Source organism: Alligator sinensis, unplaced genomic scaffold (assembly GCF_000455745.1).
Source record: "Alligator sinensis unplaced genomic scaffold, ASM45574v1 scaffold1660_1, whole genome shotgun sequence".
Classification (NCBI taxonomy): Eukaryota; Metazoa; Chordata; order Crocodylia; family Alligatoridae; genus Alligator; species Alligator sinensis.
This window is the reverse complement of record NW_005843061.1, coordinates 135,669-141,846: the sequence shown is the minus strand read 5'-3', so window position 1 is coordinate 141,846 and position 6,178 is coordinate 135,669. Positions and strand designations below refer to the sequence as shown.

Genomic DNA, 6,178 nt, shown 5'->3' with positions numbered 1-6,178 from the left:
AGCAGGAATCAACATGACACTCCTAGCAAAGTACACTAATTAGTTCCTTTGACGTTAATTGTTCGCAGGAGCACAAACTTCTTAGCCGAGTTTATGAGAAATGATTTTGAAGAACAAAGTTAGATTATTCTGTGCCTCCAACAGCCCTCTAGTTTCAATGGACAGACTGCCATAGCCATGACAAAATACAGACTTCGAATCTCTCCCCGACCATAGAGGTTATTTTCAAGATTTTCAAGTCCCTGCACATATTCTTTCCACGAGTCTTTCCAGGTGCTGGCCTTCATATGTGATGCTCACTTCATGCCTGAGGGAAAAAATGCAAGGGAGTTCCCATATGAGAAAATATCATCTTCCCCTGCCAAGTTCTTCTGACACACTAAGGTATTTCCCATTTCATTTCTTTTGGAAAAGATTTATATGGCTCCTTTGCACTCTTGCAGAGCATCCCTCACAGTGTCAGCTGCAGGCAAAGAAACATGAAATTAGGGCTGATCCTGCCTCAGGCAGGGGTTGGACTAGGCGACCTCTAAAGATCCCTTCCAGCCCTACTTCTCTGGGTTTCTATGACATCCCCATTTTTCTGACCATTTTTAACAAACCCTCGACTTCATCACATCCATTATTTAATGCTGAATTGAATGGTTTTCACAGCAGTCTTCAACTTTGTCCTGCAGTGAATTTAAGCAGGTGGATGAAAATCCCCCGGAGAATTGTTCAGATTAATATTAAGTCCTTGAAATTTATGATGTCTTGATCTCCTCCTCAGGGAGGCAACTCATTTATCACAGCAAACTTAATAATTTTTGCAAAGATTTCTAAATAGTACCCGATTCTTTCAGTTGGTAAGAACACCAAAGCAGCAGTTGTGGCACCTGAGAAGGAAGCGACACGACAAAATAAATATCATATTTATTACTCATGTGCTCAATAATGCCAACAAACTAATGGAAATAAAATCAGCAAAATCGTTATATGGTAAATCAAATACATCAAGTTATGGAGATATTTTCAAGATAAAGGATTTATAATTTATAGGGGCTGGAAAAGAAGATTTGGCATAGGTCAAAGGTGTGGAAATATAAGTAATATTTTTGTGCAGCACTAGAGGTATGGAGAAGTGGGGCTGGAAGGGCCCTGCAGAGGTCATCTACTCCAGCCCCCAGCCTGAGGTAGGATCATCCCTGTCCCAACCATCCCATACAAACAATAACCTAAATCCTGCATAAGACTACCGATAACCCTGACACAACACAGACGTCACACCTGAACCTGCCCCTGGTAAAGCAGGGCAGCCGCGGCAGCCAACGTCCAGCTTCTATGAAGTGTTGTCAATAAATGCTCAAGAGATCCCAGGTTGTGGGCCAGGCCCTCCCGCTACCGAGGAAAGCAACCCCCCCCACCAACCCGGTGCATATCAATCGGACCATGGGGTAAAATTCCTGCCTGCCCCAGCGCAGCACCAGTCTGACCCTGAGCGGAAGGGCACGGCCGTCTAGCCCGGATCCTCCGGCTTTCCTCCTAGCAAGAGCCCTGGCACAGCCCACTCGAAGTCTCAGCCTTGGCTGTAGCTTCTGGGGAGGCTTAAAAACATCCTGACACATAGCAAACAAAGGGGGAGTGGGGAGCAACCAGCCAAGCCCAGCAGCATAGGAAATGCCCACGGTACAACATAGACATCCCCGACCAGTGGCTGTCCAACCTCTCCTTGGCACCTCCAGTGATGAGGAGTCCACACCTTCCCAAGGCATCTGTTTCGCTGCCCTCTGTTCTCTCAGTGAAGAAGTTTTTCTGGATATCCAGTCTAAACGTACTTTGCTGAAACTTCAAGCCATTGATCTGCATCCTCCTCTCTGCAGCGGGAGAGAAAAGCTGCTTTCCCTCTTCTCTATGGCAGCTCTTCAGGTATTTGCAGACTGCTCTCATGTGCCCGTTAAAGTGCCTTTTCCACCAGCTGAACCTGTCCAGCTCCTTCAGCCTTTCCTCGTGCGACCTCTCTCCCAAGCCCTTCATCATCTTTGTCACTGCCTCTGGACTCACTCAATCTTCTCCACATCCTTTTTAAGAAGTGGAGCCCAGAAGAGGTGGCCTGAGCAGTGCCAAGCAGAGAGGCGCCATCACCTCCCGTGTCTTGCACCTGATGCTTCTACTGATGCAGCCCAAAATCGCCTTGGCCTTTTGTGCGGCTGCACCGCACTGCAGACGCCTATTGAGTCTGTGCTCTACCAAGACTCCCAGGTCCTTTTCCACAGAGCTCCCATCCAGACAGGTGTCTCCCATTTTGCATCTGTGTTTTGGATTACTCCTCCAGAAGAGCAGCACCTTGCATTTGTCCACGTTGAACTTCATCCTGTTAGCTTTAGCCCAGCTTTCCAATCCGTCAAGATCTTTCTGAATTGTACTCGCATCCTCCAATGTGTTCACAATCCTTCCCAGTCCCATGTTGTCTGCAAACTCGCTCAAGCAGCTCTCTTTGCCAGCATCCACATCATTAATAAACATGTTGAGCAGCACCGGGTTCAGGACAGGCCCCGTGGGACTCCACTCAAAACCTCCTGCCATGGATCTATTAATAATTACTTTTGCTTGCGGCTATCGAGCCAGTTATCTCTCCGCCTTGCAGTAGTTTTGCACTGAGTGTGGTAGCATCTCTTTAAGAGATGGACAAATCACAGGTGTGCCCACTCCGAGAGCTATCTCAGCCCCTCTTCCACCAGGGGTGAAATTCTGCTCCCCTCTGCCGACCTAAGTGCCAGGTTTCAAGTCATGTTTGGCTCTGTCCATATGATGTGTAAAGATGCATGTGAAGTAGGGCTACACACCGGCCTGGTGCATACACAGCACACGTGTGCACACCTAAGCATCAGTCCCAGAAGAACAGGGGCGAGGACTGGAGGCTCTTCCCATGTTATAGCCTTAGTAGCTGAGTGGGTTAGATGCTCACCCAGGAAGCCAAATACCTGGCTCCTGGGTGCCCATCATTTCCCAGCACAGAGCTGGAGCCACTGTGCCGCTGGTTAGGCACCGGTCAGTCCCCTCTCTGGCCTACGTTTTGAGGCTGACCCTAGACCCCCCAGCTTTTTGGACGAGTGTCCTAAAGTAACCACCCCTGTTCAGGCTAAAACATAGAAGCACCCTCCTCTTCCTCCTCTGTCTAACCCTCCCTCATCATGAGTGCCTGGCTGGCTCGGGTTTTGTAACTTGATGCAGATGTGTGCATGTCACAGGTTCAGAAAGGGATCAGACAAATTCATGGGGGGGCCATGAGTAGCTGTTAAACAGACCTGTCAGGGATGTATCCTCTGACACCTAGGAGCCAAGGACGGTGCCTGCCATGGAGGGTCTGGCAGGGGAAGGATCATGCTGGACGCGCCCTGTTCAGACACCCTTCATCTCAGGAGCTTTGGAGCTGGAACAAAAGCATCAGAGAGTTTTGCATGGGGGAAACATGACCTAGAACAAAGACTTGACAGAGAAAAGTGCGTAGGCAGAGACAACCGCCCTTGTACGTACATAGTGTAAGTCACAAGTCAAGTAGAGTCTAATATTTATTACAGTGATTCTCAGCCAGGGTGTTGTGGCCTCCTGGGGCACCTTGCGATCCCTTCGGGGGTGTTGCAGGGTGCTACGCGGTGCTAGGTGTGCGAGCATGATTCACAGGATAAATGCAGAGATTTCAAATAGGAATGAATCCAGAGTGTTAAAACCACCCTGCCCGGCTGTGGGCTGTCTGTCTGTGCTCTTTGCAAAAGAAGAATCGCTCTGGTATTTTTCTGGAGACTAAAAATCAAATGAAAACTCAGAGCTGGCATTTTCCAAGTCTAGTGAGCGGTGCCTTGCGTCTAAAAAGGTTGAGAACCACGGGTTTATTAAAAGAGTCTGGTGTTTCAAACCCTGCATGTATTGCAGGTATTACTACATTCTCCTTCCCCTTTTTCCTCTAAAAAGGGAGGCAGGGTTTGTTCACAGCAGCGCCAGAATAAAACCACTCTTTGTAGCTCTGCACACTGCAGGCTTCTGCAGACGCTTTCTTAATAGGATTACACGCCTTTTATTAGAGCAGCAAAGTAATGCCATCTCTCCACCTCACTTGCCTGAAACAGTCAGTGACACACACACACACACACACATACACTACCTGTACTCGCTAGCTACCAGGATTGTGACCTTGACTACTATTCTGTGGCCCTAACACTGGGCACGTCTACACGTGCAATGAATGCCATTTAGCTTTACTGTGCAATAAATGTAGATGCAAAAGCAGGTAGTAAATTTACTGTGCAGTAGACTAATTTACTGTGCAGTATGCACCTGCATGTGTGGGCTGTGATGCTTTACTGTGCAACAGATTAGTGTGCTGTGCAGTAAAACATCTCATGTAGACACGCCCACCGAGACACTCATCTGAGGAGAATCAGACTAAGAAGCTAGACTAGAAAAACCTGGATTACATATTATTTCTATGGGGGGGAGGAATTGACTGGGGGTGAACAGTGACACCCTGCCTTCCTCCTTGCCCTGACTTATTTACAGGCCTGGGGAATCGTGACTTGCAGCAGAGCGGTGACTTCACATCTGCATGCTGCACTGCTAATACAATTACTGGGAAAGTGTCTGCTGTTCTAGGGTCTTTATATTTAAAAGGATGTTGAAGAGTTGGAGAGGATGAAAGAAGAGTCACAAGAATAATTAGAGGCCTAAAGAAATTGTCTTATATTGAGAGCTTTACAGGGCACAAGTGTTTAGCCTATGAAAACGAAGATTGGAGAGGTGACTTGATTACAGTGACTAAGTATGATCCTGAGAGAGAATATGGGATGCTAAAGAGCACTTTAACGTAGCGGAGAAAAATACAGACCCGTGGCTGAAAGCCGGAGCTAGACAAATGCAAGTTGAAAATAAGGTGCGACTCTTACCAGGGGGGTGACTAACCGCTGGGAAAAAACGAGCAAGGGAAGTGGTAGATTCTCTTCCTACTGAGGTCATCACATCCAGACTGGATATTTTTCTGGTAAAAATATTTTACTCAAGCATGCATTCTTGGGCTCAGCGCAGATGGAGCAGATGCAGCTTAATGGGGAGAGACATACAGGAGGCCAGGCCCTGCTCGCCCCACCCTCGCTACGCGCTGGGTAACGTGACGGGCTTCTCTCAAAACTGAGAACAATCCAGGACGTGCGTCTGGACACGCGTGTATTTTAATTCAGTGATTTTGTTCAGACACAATTTATTTTCTATATCTAGGAACTTACTAATCCTGGTCTGTTTGGTTTTTTCCCTGCACAATAATTAAAACTCTGCCTCTTCTTCCCAAACAACACTGAGCTGCCGTGTTTATGGCCTAAGTATCTGCAGCTTTCTCCTCCCCAGTCCTGCCTTCCTGCCTTGCCTGCCCCGCTCCCCCATCAGAGGCTGGCACCAAACCTGCATCCTTCTCTTACGCTGCTCACATCACCCTGGTCTGACTCCCTGCGCCGGGTCCCCGTGGCACAGCATATTATGTTGAAGTTGCTCGTTCTTGCTTTCAAGGCTCTGAATCATTCACCTCCGAACTACCTCTGTTTGGGCATGTTTCGTTTGACAAATCTTCCCATCCCATCGAGCTTTTCCGTGGCATCTACTCAACCCACCGTGCTTTCCATTCTCCCGGTGTGGAGGGAGCATTTTCGGTACCGGTGCTGCCGTGCTGCATCTCTGCTTTAAGCTAAATGCCCCTTGCTTCCCCACCTATGAGAAGCGAGTTTAACCTTTCTTCGACACAGAACCCAAATGCAAGAGCCAGCAAGGTGTATACATGCTCTGCTAGGTCACGGTGGGAGTTCTTGCTATGCGTTGTCTTTCTTTTCTCCTTTTTATCTATTTATAGCCCTCATTTGAATTTAGGACCTATCCAAGCAGCCGGCTCTGTGCAGGGGGGTCTATGCAGGACTGGAGCTTCGGGTTGTAAACTAAAACCCATGCACAAAAGGGGGAATGCCTGCCTGACTTTGCAGCTGCTGCTATCCCACCATCAAGCAGCATTATACGCCCATTTGCAGTCCTCAAAAGGACCCGGAGTCACAGCTGCCGGCGGTTCCTGTACAACCAGCAAAGGTTTGAATTTTGTGGTAAATTCTAAATTCTTAAACGAAAAAAAACAAAAAAAAGAGAAAAGGGTTCCTGCTGGAAAAGACGAAAA

The 6,178-nt window shown here is 47.9% G+C and overlaps 1 long non-coding RNA gene across 1 annotated transcript; it reads right to left on the bottom strand.

The window, feature by feature from the left end:
- Window positions 1-6: 6 nt before the first annotated feature.
- LOC112548273 lies at window positions 7-6,172 on the bottom strand. Its single transcript, XR_003092086.1, has 3 exons — window positions 3,285-6,172; window positions 830-875; window positions 7-307 (listed from the first exon to the last, which is right to left on the bottom strand). It is a non-coding gene; the product is annotated as an uncharacterized LOC112548273 (long non-coding RNA).
- Window positions 6,173-6,178: the final 6 nt, after the last annotated feature.